Source organism: Sapajus apella, unplaced genomic scaffold (assembly GCF_009761245.1).
Source record: "Sapajus apella isolate SASKATOON/1434 unplaced genomic scaffold, GSC_monkey_1.0 scaffold46, whole genome shotgun sequence".
NCBI classification, from domain to species: Eukaryota; Metazoa; Chordata; class Mammalia; order Primates; family Cebidae; genus Sapajus; species Sapajus apella.
Window position 1 is genome coordinate 2682924 of NW_022436986.1, and position 17510 is coordinate 2700433.

The 17510-nt window shown below is 45.1% G+C and overlaps 2 long non-coding RNA genes across 3 annotated transcripts in view; both read left to right on the forward strand.

The window, feature by feature from the left end:
- LOC116524706 overlaps window positions 1-16532 on the forward strand; it is a 17329-nt gene extending 797 nt beyond the window's left edge. Inside the window, exons 2-3 of the long non-coding RNA XR_004257452.1 lie at window positions 11302-11306; window positions 15655-16532. This is a non-coding gene — a long non-coding RNA (uncharacterized LOC116524706). The remainder of the gene's footprint in view (window positions 1-11301; window positions 11307-15654) is intronic.
- Window positions 760-10417, forward strand: LOC116524704. Of its 2 annotated transcripts, XR_004257451.1 has the most exons (4): window positions 760-2361; window positions 3461-3706; window positions 9217-9310; window positions 10229-10417. It is a non-coding gene; the product is annotated as an uncharacterized LOC116524704 (long non-coding RNA). The 2 variants fall into 2 exon arrangements; XR_004257450.1 differs by lacking the exon at window positions 760-2361 and having other exon boundaries at window positions 2832-3706.
- Window positions 16533-17510: the final 978 nt, after the last annotated feature.

Here is a 17510-nt window from a genome sequence, read left to right on the forward strand (position 1 = left end):
TGGGATTACAGGCACACGCCACCATGCCCAGCTAATTTTTTTTTTTGCATTTTTAGTAGAGACAGGGTTTCACCATGCTGACCAGGATGGTCTCGATCTCTTGACCTCATGATCCACCCGCCTCGGCCTCCCAAAGTGCTGGGATTACAGGCTTGAGCCACCGCGCCCGGCCTTCTTTTCTTTTTTTATTGAGATAGAATTTCACTCTGTTGCCCAAGCTGGAGTGCAGTGTACAGTGGCATGATCTCGGCTCACTACAGCCTCTACTTCCTGGGCTCAAGGGATCCTCCCACCTCAGCCTCCTGAGTAACTTGGACTGCAGGTGTGCACCATCAAGCCTGGCTAATTTTTGTTTGTTTGTATTGTTTTCCAGAGACAGGGTCTCACTATGTTGCCCAGCTTGATCTGAAACTTCTGGTCTCAAATGAGCCTCCCACCTCAGCTCCCCAAAGTGCTGGGATTACAGATGTGAGCCACCACGCCCAGCCCTGAGGTTTGTTTCTTAAACTATTGTCCTCCAGGGGCGGTTCCACATTCACACACCTTCATGCATTTGGCTCTTGACTGTACCTGCCTTCTCTTACCCCAGATTCTGCCAAGCTGGTCCTTAGGACGGTGGCCCTCCCACCTACCCTGAGGCCGAAATCTCTACATGTTTGCGGGCCTCACCTCCCAGGTGCCTCCCAGCACCACACGAGCCCTCTCCTAGGCCAAGAAGGCACTTTTGTACGGGGTGGGGGTCTGTTTCAGAGACTCCTAGGGCCAAGAAGGCACTTTTGTATGGGGGGGGGGTCTGTTTCAGAGACACAGATGGCTCCAAACACGTCTTCTCCATCTGTAAGAGATAACAGATGTGCATTTAAAGAAAGGAATACATACATATTTAATGATTTAGCTTAAGCAACTGGGCAAATATTCATTTTCTTAAGATGGTAATACATAATTAACTGATAATAAAATTAATTGGGTAAAACAGTCTAAAAATAATGCAGTACTTATTACATGAGGGAATATAACTGCCTTGAAAGAGGTTTAATTGTTCCAGAGACTGACAAGTCCCCAAAAGCAGCCACGGGAAGAAGGTTTTTCCCGCTCTGGAACAAGGGCTCTGAGTGGGGCTTCATGTTCATCCTGTGGGAATGGAGGGTGGAGAGGAAGATGGTTCCTTGCAATTTAACAACTTAACAATGGGTTTAGAGAGACCCTAATGTCTCCTCCCAACCCTAACCACACATCTTCACCCCTGCCAGGTCAAAAAATACAGAAAAGAAAGAATCTACCACCAGTATCCTTGTCCTAGATGACAGGAGAGAATGGTAGCATAGGAGAGACGGTAGCAGCCTCATGAACTTGCCCCTTTCACTGCCAAGTGCCAGACCCTGGGCTGGACGCTGTGGGGGAGGCTGGCTGGGCAAGTCTGCCCTGCAGGGAGGTCTGGGGTGTTTAGGGAAGGAGACAGGGACACAAAGTCCTCACAACTGCAAAAAGAAGGTTTTGGTCTTTAGATCAGTGTCCCTCACACCTTCCCGGAGGCCGAGATCGCTGACATGTTTGTGGGCCTCACCTCCCAGGTGCCTCACAACCCCACACGAGCAGAGGGGGCACGAGTCAGAGGGGAGGGAAGGTGATTGGGACTGGAGAGAGATGTCCCAGAGGAGGTAGCCTGGGCAGGTGGGCTCTGACTGGCGCCTACATGACAGGAGCCCGTAGGAAGAGGGGAGCGCAGGACAACTGGGGTTGGGTTGGACTAAAGCGGGACCGGGAAGGGTGTGGTAAGAGATGAGGCTGGATGGGTGGGCTGGAGGAGGGGGTCCCAGGTGCGAAGGAAAAGCAGCTCTGGTCCCACCATCGGCCCTGCCTTTTGTTATTAATCTCTCTTGTGAATTCAGGTGGGAAAAGGTCTGCTGAGAGTCATGCCAGAATTCACAGGAGAAAGATTCTGTAATTTCTTTGAGCTCTGTGACTCTGGACAAAGTATTCAGTATTAATGCAGTTGACCATGACGTCTTCTGTGTGTGCAACTGACAGACCAAATTACCTTTCCTTATCTCCTGGCAAGAAAAAAGGACCATTTACTTGACATATTTCATAATCATTTCACCTGCTTGCCCCTACAGAGAGCACCAGTGACCCGGCCCCCTCCCCTCCCACCCGATGCAGGAAGTATGTCGTCTAATAAGCCCAGTTTCTAAAGAATGTTTTTAATCTTGGTATAGTGAATGTGATTTGCGAGTGTATTGTTAATTCTCCATCTACTTTTTTAAAAGCACACGCTTTTGTTCTAATTCTCATCTTAGCTCATCAGGGCCAGGAGGAAGCTTCGATGTCTTCCATTTCATGGCGCTATTTGGCATTTGACAGGTGAGACCCAAAGGAGAAGGCATGGGCCAGGACACCACAGGGCAGCTGGGGGCAGACCAGTCAGGGCTCTATTCCCTCCATGCCCAGTAGGCACCATTCTCTAGGTGATGCCCCAGCCTGGGTAACTACAAAGCCTCAGAGCATTTTTTTCTAATTGTGGTAAAGTACACATAACAAAAAATCTACCATCTTAACCTTTTTGTTCTATTTTGTTTTGTTTGTTTGTTTGTTTGTTTCGAGATGGAGTCTCACTCTTGTTGCCCAGGCTGGAGTGCAGTGGCAGGATCTCAGCTCACTGCAACCTCCACCTTCTGGGTTCAAGTGATTCTCCTGCCTCAGCCTCCCCAGTAGCTGGGATTATAGGCACCCCCCACGACTCCCGGCTAATTTTTTGTATTTTTAGTAGTGACGGGGTTTCACCATGTTGGCCAGGCTGGTCTCAATTTCCTGACCTCAGTGATCTGCCCGCCTTGGCCTCCAAAAGTGCTGGGATTACAAGTGTGAGCCACCGAACTGGCCCATCTTAACCATTTTTAAGTCGACAGTTGAGTAGCATTAAGTAATTCACATTGCTGTATTACCACCACCACCATCCATCTCTAGAACTGTTTCGCCTTAACTGAAACTCTGTGCCCATTAAATAATAATTTTCCATCTCCCTCTTCCCCCCAACCTGGTAACCACCATTCTCCTTTCTGTCTCTATGAATTTTACTACTCTAGGTACCTTACATTAGTGGAATCACACCACTTATGAGGTGACTGGTTTATTTCACTTAGTGTGAAGTCCACCAGGTTCATCCGCATTGTAGCACGTGTCAGAATTGCCTTCCCGTTTGAAGCTTCCTCTTATTCCACTGTCTGTCCACACCACATTTTGTTTATCTGTTCATCTGTCAGTGGACATTTCAGTTATTTCCATCTTATGGCTATTGTGAATAATGCTATGAACAAAAATGCCACTTTAAGATCCTGCTTTCAATTCTTTTGAGTACATATATAGCCACAGTGGAAATGTTGGATTATGCAGTGATTCCATTTTTAATTTTGGGGGCAGAAGTGTTATTTCATTAACTACCACTCTGGCTTCCACCCTGCAGGCTGGAAGCCACACCAAGCATCAGATGAGAGGATAAGAAACCAGCCCTTGCCCAGAGGTTCCTGGGTCCCAGAGAACAAAATCCAAGTGTGGGAAGGGCTTGCCCACTGGCCAGGTACTGTGCACAGCCTCTCAGGGCACCTGTGGATTTCTAGTCAGTGTGTCTTGGGGCTACTGAGAACCTGGCTCTGGGCTTTGCCTTAGGAAGCAGTGGACCAGGAACTGCACACTCACATCAAATATAATAGTAAGTACAAGGGACCTTTCATGCAGTACCTCATTTAATTCTCATCTCAACCCTGGGAGGTAGGTACAATCGTCATCCCATTTTACAGATGAGAGCATCAACGCTCACGGAGGTTAATAGGTCCAAAAGAAAAGTGGCAAGGCTCAGACTCAAGCCCAGCTCAGTCCCTGTTCTTTCTACCACCTCAAGCTGCCTCTCGTGGTGTTTCAGTGTAGGGAGGAAAGGTATAGATGCTGCAGGGAGGAGTGCGTAGGAACAGGGATGGGGGAGAGTGGTTCTGTCCAAGGACCTGGAAGGTGCCTTGGAGGAGGCTGCCCTTTAGCAGAACCTGGAAGGACAGGTCGATGTTGGGAGGGGAAGAAGGTGCCAGAAAATGTATATCAAACTCCTTGGGTGGTTCTCTCTGGATGCAAAGAAAAGTGATAGATCTCAAATATGGTGGAGATTTGCAGGGTGTGGTGGCTCGTGCCTGTAATCTCAGCACTTTGGGAGGCCGAGGTGGGCGGATCATGAGATCAGGAGATTGAGACCATCCTGGCTAACACAGTGAAACCCCATCTCTACTAAAAATACAAAAAATTAGCCAGGCATGGTGGCGTGTGCCTGTAGTCCCAGCTACTTGGGAGGCTGAGGCAGGAGAATTGCTTGAAATCAGGAGGCAGAGGTTGCAGTGGGTGATGGGGTGAGACTCACTCTAGGAGAACGTAGGAAAAAAAAACATATCCAGGTGAGGGGTAACTAGCAAAATAAAAAAAAAAGAAAATATGGTGGAGACTTTTTTTTAGAGACTATAACTCTAGATACGTAGATTTGAAAATTGTATAAAATAATTTCCTATGAAAATAAATATTAAGACCAATTCAAAAAGGAGTTGAAAACATAAAAAGATCATGGAAGAAATTGGAAAACTTTCACTTTCTGTATTACTGTAATATTTGAACTTTTTTTTTTTTGAGGCACAGTCTTGCTCTGTCTCCCCGGCTGGAGTGCAGTGGCGTGATCCTGGCTCACTGGAACCTCTGCCTCCTGGGTTCAAGCAGCTCTCCTGCCTCAGCCTCTTGAGTGGCTGGGATTACAGGTGTGTGCCACCACGCCTGGCTAATTTTTGTATTTTTTCAGTAGAGATGGGGTTTCACCATGTTGGCCAGGCTGGACTTCAAACTCCTTACCTCAAGTGATCCACCTGCCTCGGCCTCCCAAAGTGCTAGGATTACAGACATGAGCCACCATGCCTGGTCTATAATATTTGAACTTTTAAAAATGAGCATTTGTTACTTTTGGAATCTGAAAAATATATATAAATAAAGTATGTATACTATCATGGGAATTGTTGTTTTTGAGACAGAACCTTGCTCTGTTGCCCAGGCTGGAGTGCAGTGGCATGATCTCAGTTCAGTACAACCTCTGCCTCCCAATTCAAGTGATTCTCCTGCCTCAGCCTCCTGAGTAGCTGGAAATTACAGGAGTCCACCACCACGCCTGGCTAATTTTTTGTATTTTTAGTAGAGATGGGGTTTCACCATGTTGACTAGGCAGGTCTCAAACTCCTGACCTCAGGTAATCCACCCGCCTTGGCCTCCCAAAGTGCTGGGATTACAGGCGTGATCCACTGTGCCTGGCCACATGGGAAATATGTATGATATTAAGTATAAAAAGCAGATTGCATAACCAGGCATGGTAGTGCACACCTGTAATCCCTGCACTTTGAGAGGCCAGGTGGGAGGATCACTTGAGGCCAGGAGTTCAAGACCAGCCTGGGCAACATAGCAAGAATTGATATCTACAAAAAATTTAAAAATTAGCCAGTATAATGGCACGTGTCTGTAGTCTCAACTACTCTGGAGACTGAGGCAAGACGATCACTTGAGCCCAGAAGTCCAATGCTGCAGTAAGCCATGATCACACTACTACAAGCTAGCCTGGGAGACAGAGTAAGACCTTATCTCTAAACAAACCAAAAAAATTAATTTAATTAAATTTTTTAAAAAGCAGGTTGCAAATTGGTATATATAGAGAGTGGCCCCCACTTATGTGAGTAAATATGTAAATGTCAGTGGGTATTTACAAGGATATTTACCACAACTTCACCAATGGTTATTCCTGGATAGTAGAGCTATGGATGGCTTTCTTTTTCTATTTTCTTTTTTTAATGAAAAATGAATAAAACAAAAGTTTGTAATTGCCTGCCAGGACCACCATAAAAAATACCACAGACTGGACTGGGTGGCTTAAACAACAGAAGTTTATTTTCTCATAGTTGTGGAGGCTGGAAACCCAAGTTCAAGGTGCTGGCAGGCTTGGTTCTCCTGAGGCCTCTCTCCTTGGCTTGCCAACAGCCGCCTTCTTGCTGTATCCTCCCAAGGCCTTTGCCCCCTGCACATACATCCCTGGTGTCTTTCTTCTTATAAGGACACCAGTCATATTGCATGAAGGCCCAACCCTTATGACCTCATTTTACCTTAATTACCTCCTTAAAGACCCTGTTTCCATATACAGTCACGTTGGGGTTTAGGGCTTCAACCTATGAATTGTGGGGGAACACAATTTCGTCTGTAGCAAAAGTTAGTTTGAAAAAGAAAAAGAAACTAGGCCAACCACAGTGGCTTATGCCTGTAATCCCAGCACTGTGGAAGAAGGCCAAGGTGGGCTGATCACTTGAGGTCAGGAGTTCAAGAGCTGCCTGGCCAACATGGTGAAACCCCATCTCTACTAAAAATGCCAAAAAAAAAAAAAAATTAGCCAGGCACGGTGGCAGGCACCTGTAGTCCCTGCTACTCAGGAGGCTGAGGCATGAGAATTGCTTGAACCCATGGAGTGGACGCTGCAGTGAGCTGAGATTGTGCCACTGCATTCCAGCTTGGGCAACAGAGCAAGACTCTGTCTCAAAAAAGAAACAAAATAAAGCTTGTTAAAGCCCTTACAAAAGGACCCAGAGAGTTCTTAGGATGAATTTTGTCAGTTTCACTTAACAATTAATTTCTTTCTTTCTTTTTTTTTTTTTTCCAAGACGGAGTTTCGCTCTTGTTACCCAGGCTGGAGTATAATGGTGTGATCTTGGCTCACCGCAAGCTCCACCTCCTAGGTTCAAGCAATTCTCCTACCTCAGCCTCCCGAGTAGCCAGGACTACAGCCATGCGCCACCATGCCCAGCTAATTTTTGTATTTTCAGTAGAGACAGGGTTTCACCATGTTGACCAGGATGGTCTCAATCTCTTGACCTCGTGATCCACCCGCCTTGGCCTCCCAAAGTGCTGGGATTATAGGCTTGAGCCACTGCGCCCGGCCAACAGTTAATTTCTCTGCTATGCAATCTTTCCCAGAGCTTAGAAAAAAGTTAAAAATTTTCCAATTAATTGTATACACTTTGCATAACTCCAATACCAAGACTTGATGTTACAAGAGCACAGGATAAGGTCTATCTATCTAAAATCAAGAGTCAACATCATACTAATGATAAAACACTAAACCCAGTCTAGAGGAATTTGGATTAAAGTCAGAATGAAGACAAAGGTATCAGTTAGGTATCAGCAATGCTAGCTGCTCTAAGGAACATAACTCCAAACCTCAATGGCTGAACACAATGGAAATATATTACTTATTTACACAAAGAGCAATGAGAATTCCTGGTTAGCTAGCTGCTTCCCATGTGGCCATGCAGGGCCCTCAATTGCTTCTGCCGTCCCCTAGAGCCACTGCCAGCTCCTCTGACAGCAGACAGGAAGAAAGACAGTAGCAGATTGTGTGGGAGGTTTTATGGACCAACCAGGGAAGGCACTTATGTCACCTCCACCCACAGTCCAGTGACTAGAACCTGGTCACACAGCCACTTCTAACTGAAAGGGAGGCTGAGAAATGTTATCTCCTTCTGTGCCCAGCAGGAAGAAGAAACAGGTGATGTTGCAGCATTTCTTTTTTTTTTTTTTTTTAAGATAGATTTTTGCTCTTGTCACCCAGGCTGGAGTGCAATGATGCAATCTTGATTCACTGCAACCTCCATCTCCTGGGTTCAAGCGATTCTCCTGTCTCACCCTCCAGAGTAGCTGGGATCACAGGTGCCCGCCACCATGCCCAGCTAATTTTGTATTTTTAGTAGAGACAGGATTTCACCATGTTGGCCAGGCTGGTCTTGAACTCCTGACCGCCTTGGCCTCCCAAAGTGCTGGGATTACAGGCGTGAGCCACTGGGCCCGGCCTGTTGCAGCATTTCTTACAGAATACTGCACTATCGTCTCCAGGACTTTTGTTGACAAGTCACTGATGTTTTCTGCACATCCTGATGTGCAGCAGGCAATGACTACTACCTGAGCACCATCCCAGTTTCAGAGATTAAAAATGTGAAAAACTTGCAATTGATGAAATACTCGATAGGAGTGGTAGGTGAAGTTGTAGGAGAGGCTACGCTTGTAAAAGGCCCATGGGTGAGCCAGGGCTTTCCGGGCATAACCCCAAAGGCCAAAAACATAAACGAAAGCCTTAACTACATAAAAACAAAAAAATCCCTTATATCAAAAAAGAACATTGAAAGGAGAAGGGTCCACTGTGGGGGAAATCTTTGCAGTGTGTGATAGAGAATGAGTAGGCTTGCTATTTAAAGAGACCTCACAAATCAAGAGTGAAAAAGGTGAACAAAATGGATAAAGAACATAACAGGAAATTAATAAAAGAAGAACTAAAAATGGTTAAATATGTTAATGATATAAAACTATTTAGCAGTCAAAGAAGCACAAATTAAAACTACCATGTAATACCATGTTTTACCATGAGATTGGCAGAGATGTGAAAACTCATAATGGTGTTTGCAAAGACTGGCAAGTAAAGGCTATTAAACCTCTGGAAAGGGAAAGATGGGTGCCCTGTTTACCTCTGTGGATGATAAGGTCTTGGAAACACTTATGCCTATTGATCCAGCAGTCCCACCTCTGGAATGGATCCTAAGGAAACAAATGAAGAGATCTAAAAGACCTATGTACAAAGCTGCTAATTAACTTTAATTTGTATCAAGTTATACATGCACATGACTTCAAAGGTCAAAAAATTCTACAAGATTTGTTATGAAGGTCAGCAATTCTCTGAAGCCCCTTCCCAAGTCATGGCTCTGCTCTGCTTTTTCAGTACTAGAGATACAATTTTTTCTTTTTCTGTTTTGAGACAAGATCTCACTCTGTCTCCCAGGCTGGAGTGCTGTGGCATGATCACAGCTCCCTGCAGCCTCGACCTTGAGGGTACAAGCGATTTTCCCTTCTCAACGTCCTGAGAAGCGGGAACCACAGGCATGTGCCACCATGCTCAGCTACCTTTTATCGTTTGTTGTAGCCGGAGGTCTCCCTGTGTTGCCAGGCTGGTCTCGAACTCCTAGACTCAAGCAGTCCTCCTGCCTTGGCCTCTCAAAGGGTTGGGATTACAGGCATGAGCCACCACACACAGCCTCAGAAAGACTATTTCAATCCTTTAAGTATCTACTGTATTTTCTTTAAATACCATGCTTATATTGCTACTTCTTGATTTTTCAGGTTTATACATTATACAGTGATTTGTCATTATGGAAGGGGAGAATTTGGCTCTCATCAACCACTCACAATACCCCCCCACCCTGGAATAAAACAGGTATGAATACATGTTTTCCCACCCTCATAGCCTCCCAATATAGTTATTTGTAATTCTGATCAGATCAATATTTGGTATTTACTTCATTCTGACTGTAAATCTATTTTCAAGATTTCTAGAGTTAATAATTGCAATTGTCTTGAGGTTTTTCTCTTTTTTTTTTTTTTGAAACAGAGTCTCACTCTGTCTCGCAGAAGTGCAATGGCACAATCTTCGCTCACCGAAGCTTCCACCTCCCAAGTTCAAGTGATTCTTTTGCCTCAGCCTCCTGAGTAGCTGAGACTATAGGCATGCGCCACCATGCCCAGCTAATTTTTGTACTTTTAGTAGAGATGGGGTTTTGCCATGTTGGCCCATCTGGTCTCAAACTCCTGACCTCAGGTGATCCACAGCGTTGGCCTCCCAGACTGCTGGAATTACAGGCACGAGCCACTGCACCGAGCCCAATTGTCTTGCTTTTACCATTGGCTTGGTTTACTAATTTTCATTACTAATTTAACCACAAACTCTTCCCTTCAGAATTTTGAACATATTCCTCCATTGTTTTCTGGCGTCCATTGATGCTGTTAAAGAATCAATGTTAAAGAATCAATCCGTTCGGATCCGTGATCCTTTGTATGAAATCTGCTTTTTCTCTGCAAACTTGTAGGATCTTTTCTTTGTGCCAGATGCTTGTGTTCTTCAATTCTAGGTTTTTTGAAAACAAAATATTTTTTAAGTTTCTTTCTTTTTTTTTTTTTTCAGGACAGAGTCTTACTTTGTCACCCAGGCTGGAGTGCAGTGGTTTGACCATAGCTCACTGCAGCCTCAAACTCCTAGGCTCAGGTGATTCTCCCACTTCAGCCCCCCAAGTAGCTAGGACTACAGGTGTGTGCCACTATGCCTGGACAATTTTTTAATTTTTAATCTTTTTTGCAGAAGCCATCGGTACCATCTAGCTAAGCTAGGTTGAAGATACTCTGGACTCAACAATTCTATGTTAGGGCACATGCCCTAGAACATCTCTCCTGTGTGTGCACAAAAAGATAGTGATACCTGTGATCCCAGTGCTTTGGGTGGTCGAGGCAGAAGGATCACATGAGGTAAGAAGTTTGAGATCAGCCTGGGCAACATAGCAAGACACTGTTTCTACAAAAAATTTAAAAATTAGCCAGGCATGGAGGCATGTGCCTGTAGTCTTAGCACTCAGGAGGCTGAGGCAGGAGGATCACTTGAGCCCAAGAGTTTGAGGTTACAGTGAACTATGATCGTGCTACTGCATTCTAGCCTGGGTAACAGAGCAAGACCCTGACCTAAAAAAAAAAAAAAAAAAAAAGACATTTACAAGAATGCTTATGGCAACGTTGTTTATAATGACAAATAAAAGAGAAAGATATAATAAATCCTTTTTGACAGTTGAATGAATAAAGATGGCACAGTTATATAAAACATATATAATATTGAGTAAATACACAAGACATACAAGGAGGCAATTTGGCTCACACCTGTAATCCCAGCACTTTGGGAGGCTGAGGCAAGAGGATCACTTGAGCTCAGGAGTTCGAGACCAGCCTGGATAACATCTTGAGACCTTTTCTCTACTTAAAAAAAAATTAACTAGGCATGGTGGCATGTGCCTGTAGTCCTGGCCACTCAGGAGGCTGACATGGGAGGGTTGCTTGAGCCTGGGGAGTTTGAGGCTGCAGCAAGCTATGATTGCACCACTGCACTCTGGCCTGGGGGACAGAGGAAGACCCTGTCTCAAGAGAAAAGAATTGCAATCCTACTTAAAATTGCAGTATTTCATCCCTGGCTCTCCAGCTTCCCTTCTTTTTTCCCTCTGTACATCTCACATTCTAGCATATTTCATAATGTATCTCAATTTCATACCTTTTGTTTATGGTTTGACTCACGCCACCAGAATGTGCATCCCATGAGAGCAATGATCCTGTTGTTTACGGATATTCCCAGGGCTTAGGATGGTGCCTCACATATAGTAGGTTCTTAATAAGTAAATGTTTGTGAATTTGTGAATGAATAAAAGACAGGAACCGCTACTGAAAGTTTAAAACCATGCAAAGCAATACCACTTATCATTGATGGATAAACACGCAGTTCAGAATTGGGTTACCTCTGGTGACAGAGGTGGGGAGCAGGATCAGGAAGGGGGCACCCAAGCGTCTTCCAGTGTCCCTGTAAGATTATATTTCCTAAGCAGGGCAATAGAGATGGAAATGTTTGTTTTATTATTATGGACAAGTTTTGCATGGTAGAGAAATTCTACATCACAGCTTAAAAAAAAAAAAGGAACAACAAGCTGCAGCAGGTGTTGGAATCTCCCTGGGTTTTTCACATGACCTCATGGGACAGGTGTGCACAGGGGGCTTCCTGGAAGCCCAGCTCAGAGCAAGGTGGGGCCTGAGACTGGTGGTTCTTCCAAAGCTCCCTAAGTAGGGGGAATCCCAGTCAGATCAAGAGAGGAAGTAGCAGCCTAGGAGGTCACCTCTTCTGGATGAGATGGGGAGAGAAGGCCAGAATGAAGGTTGGTCTTATGTTGTCTTATTAACAGCCCAACAAGTTCTCCTAGCCTATTGCCCAGATAAAGCTGATTCATCAAGACAGGGAATTGGAATAGTAAGAGTTTAATACTTGTAGAGCTGGCTAAACAGGAGACTGAAACTTTAAATCAGCGCCTTGAGAATTCAAAAATGGGTCTTTTAAGGATAATTCGGCGGGTATGAGGCCAGGGAGTGGGGAGTGTGGATTGGTCGGGTTGAAGATGAAATCTTATAGGGTGGAAGTGGATTCTCTATTTTTTTGGAGACAAAATCTCCCTCTGTCACCCAGGATGGAGTGTGGTGGTGCCATCTCGGCTCACTGCAGCCTCTGCCTCCCAGGTTCAAGCAATTTTCCTGCCTCAACCTCCCAAGTAGCTGGGATTGCAGATGTGTACTACCACACCCAGTTAATTTTTGTATTTTTAGTAGAGATGGGGTTTCACCATGTTGGCCAGGCTGATCTCAAACTCCTAACCTCAAATGACCCGCCCACCTTGGCTTCCCAAAGTGCTGGGATTATAGGCATGAGCCACTGCACCCGGACTGAAGTGGATTCTTGCCATCTTCTGTTCCTGGGTGGGATCACAGGACTGGTTGAGCCTGATTACAGGGTGGGACCAGCTGGTGCATCAGAGTACACCAGCAGTGCAGGGTCTGAGAAATACCTCAAGTGCCAATCTTAGGTTTCACAATCGTGATGTTATCCCTAGGAGCCATTGGGAAGGTTCAGAATCTTGTAGCTAGCTGTGTGACTCCTAAACCATAATTTCTAATCTTGTGGCTAGCTGGCTAGTCTTACAAAGGCAGTCTGGTCCCAGGCAAGAAGGAGTTTGTTTAGGGAAAAGGCTGTTAGCATCTTTGTATCAAAGTTAAACTATAAACCAAGTTCCGCCTACGCCCGGGAATGAACAGGACAGCTGAGACGTTAAAGGCAAGATGGAGTTGGTTAGGTCAGATCTTTTTTACTGTCATTTTTTTTTGTCTTTTTTGAGATGGAATTTTGCTCTTGTTGCCCAGGCTGGAATGCATTGGTGTGATCTTGGCTCACTGCAACTTCTGACTCCCAGGTTCAAGTGATTCTGCTACCTCCCAGTAGCTGGGATTACAGGCACCTGCCACCACGCCCAGCTAATATTTTTGTATTTTTAGTAGAGACGGGGTTTCACCATGTTGGCCAGGCTGGTCTTGAACTCCTGACCTCAGGTGATCTGTCAGCCTTGGGCTCCCAAAGTGCTGGGATTACAGGTGTGAGCCACCACACCTGGCCACTGTCTTAATTTTCACAAAGGTGATTTCATCTTCACCCAGGAGCGGGGACTTGCTGCTGGATCCCCATCAGACATGCACTGCTGTCAGTCAGCTCTGGGTTTCGCTTTAGGATACCTGGGAGCTCTCCTGTTCAGAATCTGATTCCCTGTTGGAAGCTCTGCCCAGAATTTCTCACAACTCAGTCTCCATCCTGACCCCTACCCCCATCAATAATGGGGAAAAAAAACTTGGACCCTGTTTGTCTACATCACAGGCTGCTATGAGAATCAAAAAGGGTGAAAAAAATCGCAGTTAGACTTTGGTCTCTACCAACCTCCCTGTGGGTAGAGACCAAAGTCTAACTGCAATTTTGCATTTTTTCTTAAGCATCTCCCTATTGGTTGATTGAGTGTGTTTGCCATTTTCTTTGCTATAAACAGCACTGCAATGAACATCTTTACATGCCTGCATATGGGAGAAGGGAAAACTTCCCCTTTACCCTCTGAAGGTTCACTGAAAATCAACTGACAAAAGGCAGATTGGTAGGAGAAAAAGCATACACATTTATCAACATTCATGGGAAACAATTACAGTGAGATTACCCCAACCCCCCCAATTTGGTACAGTAGTTTATGCACCCTTTATCCTAGGGGAGCGAAGAGATGGGGAGTGTAAGCCGTTCTTTTAAGGAGCAGTAAATGATTATTGGCCAGGCACGTGGCTCATGCCTATAATCCCAGCACTCTACAAAGGCTGAGGCAAGCGGATCACAAGGTCAGGAGTTCAAGACCAGCCTGGCCAAAATGGTGAAACGCCGTCTCTACTAAAAATACAAAAATTAGCTGGGCATGGTGGCATACGCCTGTCATCCCAGCTGCTCGGGAGGCTGAGGCAGAGAATTGCTTAACCCGGGAGGCAGAGGTTGCAGTGAAATGAGATCACACCACTGCACTCTAGCCTGGGTGACAGAGCGAAACTCTGTCTCAAAAAAAAAAAAATTATATATAATAAAAGATTATTAAAGAGATTGAATGGACTAGGGAGACAGAAATTAACTTGTAAATGGAATGAGCCTGAGAGGCAGGCATTATCTTGTGGAAAAGCCCATCCAGGTGTGATTGCCTTCTTCTGGCTTCTTTTCTGCAGTAGATAATGGGGCAACAGGGGGGATAAAAGGCAAATGTGTTTCTTTTGGCAAGATGCTTTCTAGGTCAGATAAGGAAATTCCAGAGAGTCCCCCCAAGCCCTTGAGGGGTGAGAGGGGGAGAACAAGACAAGGTTAGAGATACTTTGATGCTGAGTCTTATTTCTGAGGCCTTTCAGTTTTCAAAAGCACTCAGCATGCCCAAGCACCATATTTTGGGGAATCGTTTTCTGCACGCTAACACTTACATTTTGCTTTATAAAAAATATTATTTCACTGGGATAAATCCCAAAGGAAATAATTCGTCAGAGTATATAAATGCTGATCAACCTGATAATCTAAAGGATAAGCATCCTGTTCTAAAGAGTTAATGCGGCCAGGTGCAGTGGCTTACGCCTGTAATCTCAGCACTTTGGGAAGCCAAGGTGGGTGGATCACCTGAGGTCAGAAGTTCGAGACCAGCCCAGCCAGCATAGTGAAACCCTGTTTCTACTAAAAATATAGAAATTAGCTGGGCATGGTGGCACACACCTGTAAGTCCAGCTCTTTGGAAGACTGAGGCAGGAGAATTGCTTGAACCAGGGAGGTGGAGGTTGCAGTGAGCTGAGATTGCACCACAGCATTCCAGCCTGGGCAATAGGGTAAGACTCCATCTCAAAAAAAAGAGTTAATGCAAGTGCAGAGTTTAAGGATGACAGTCCAGGAAACAGACTCCAGAGGAATAGAATCAGTGCTTTGAAATGAACAAGTTAAGGTTTTACTTGTATAGGTAGAAACCAAGAAGTTTAGCAGGATCACTAAAGTTTAGCAGCCTTTTCCGTATGAGACTGGTTTATGAATTACAGCAATCTGATTGGTTGCACCTTGTTCCTTTTCAGGAAAGGTATAGTCAACAATCCATCTTGAGTAAATTGATTGTCATAGAGCCTTTCGTGCTATCTGGTCTGAGTCAGGTGCAAGAGAGGAAAGATGGCAATTAACTTATAAGGAGAGTCAGTAATTAAGAAAAAGGTGTCTTTCCTCCAGTGCCCTTTAGTCTTTTACAACATTTTACAAAAGAATGTAGGTAAGGAAAAAGTTAATCTATAATCAGAGAAACAGAGATTGCAGCTGCCTGTTATGTGACTCAGGTCCCGCAGTCTCATTTCCTTTAAAGGCTCCAAATAAAATTCCAACAGGTTTGTAAGCCGACAGGAAGGGTCTCCAGGGACTATAGGCATTTAGTCAACTGGAGCAATCAGCCTCTTTGACAGCCTCCTGCTTTGCAGCTTATTTCCCCAAACCCTGTGTTGAACGTGGTCACGTAGTTGCTGGCACCAGCTCCTGACAGATCCAGGCAACTACTAGATCAAGCCTGTCCAACCGGTGGCCCAGGATGCAGCCCAACACAAATCATAAACCTTAAACACGATGAGATTGTTTTTTTAGCTCATTAGCTATCATTAGTATTAGTGGTTTTATGTGTGGCCTAAGACTATTCTTCCAGTGTGGCCCAGGGAAGCCAAAAGATTGGACACCCCTGTTCTAGATGAACCTGAGTACACATTCATCATGACCATGCTGAAGTTTCCACCTCAGGAGGAGCTACAGCTTCATCACCATCACACAAAACCTGTGAGCTAGCACGGTGACACCCTGCGTCTGTCCCAGCAGGACCCCTCGCCCCTCCATCACTGCATAAAACCTTCCGATCACTTTCATTCAGGGAGACACAGCTTTGGAGAATCCTCCCAGGACTCTCCTTACCTGTGATGAGTCATAAAACTCCTTCTGATCCAAACCTGTGTTCTCGTGGAGAGCCACTGGAGGTTCACCAGGTATATGAACCCCAGTTTTTTCTGGGTAACAGGTTGAATGTGAATTACTTATTTTCACAAGCTGTTGACGTGTTCTGTCAAATCGCTGTTTCCTAAAGAGTTGGCTCTGGTGACATATAAGTGTGTGGGACCATTGCATCTTATCCCAGGAGATTCACTCCTGATCTGGCATCCTTCAAAATCTGCTGAATTCAAAACGATCCTCTACTTCCTGCTCACCAGGTCTGAAAAGAAAAAAAAGACTACACCTGACCAAAGACAGGGGGAGGCATTTATATTAGTTTGCCAGTTTGAGGAAATGCCTTACTTGGCAGTCTTGTAAATCCAGTTAATGGCTCACTTACCTGGACAGCTTTGAAATGACCTATTTTGGGCATACATTTTAAAAGTCAGGAGAGCTGAGACAAAATGAGAATTTATTAGTATTTAACATTTGATGAAATACCTTGAATATTTAAAATGCTCATAAAATGCTATTCACTGTGTTTATTTTTATTTTATTTTATTTATATTTTGAGACAGGATCTCACTCTGTTGCTTATGCTGGAGTGCAGTAGCATGATCACAACCTACTGCAGCCTCAGCCTCCTGGGCCCAAGCAATCCTCCTACCTCAGCCTCCCACGTAGCTGGGACTATAGGCATGAGCCACCACACCTGGCTAATTTTTGTATTTTTAGCAGAGATGGGGTTTTGTCATGTTGCCCAGGCTGGTCTCAAACTCCTGACCTCAGGTGATCCACCTACCTTAGCCTGGCAAAGTGCTGGGATTACAGGCAAAAGCCACCGCGCCTGGCTGACACTGTGCCATTTCTGCCACATCATCTCCACCATTGGGCACTATGGTTTTGTTTTGGTTTTTACCCTAAACAAATAGGACGTCTAACTAGCAAGTTTGGAGCTCCAGGCCTTGAGATCCATTTGTAAGAGTAGGGAAGAAGGAAGCAATATAATATATGTGCCAGCTAATAATTACGTGTTCTGCTTATTAAGAATTTACTTTTGGCCAGGCGCGGTGGCTCACGCCTGTAATCCCAGCACTTTGGGAGGCCAAGGCGGGTGGATCATGAGGTCAGGAAATCGAGACTATCCTAGCTAACATGATGAAACCCCCTCTCTACTAAAAATACAAAAAATTAGCCGGGCATGGTGGCATAAGCCTGTAGTCCCAGCTACTTGGGAGGCTGAGGCAGGAGAATTGCTTGAACCCTGGAGAGGGAGGTTGCAGTGAGCTGAGATCACGCCACTGCACTCCAGCCTGGACGACAGGGCAAGATTCCATCTTAAAAAAAAAAAAGAATTTACTTTCTCCCAACCCCTGTGCCAAGCGCTTGTGTGATCTCATTTATCCTTGGATCCTTTTCTGCAGGTCCAGTTACCCCCATATTACAGACAAGGAAACTGAAGTCCAGGTCCTGGAGAGAGAGGGAGAGAGAGAGCACCATTCTGGAATGA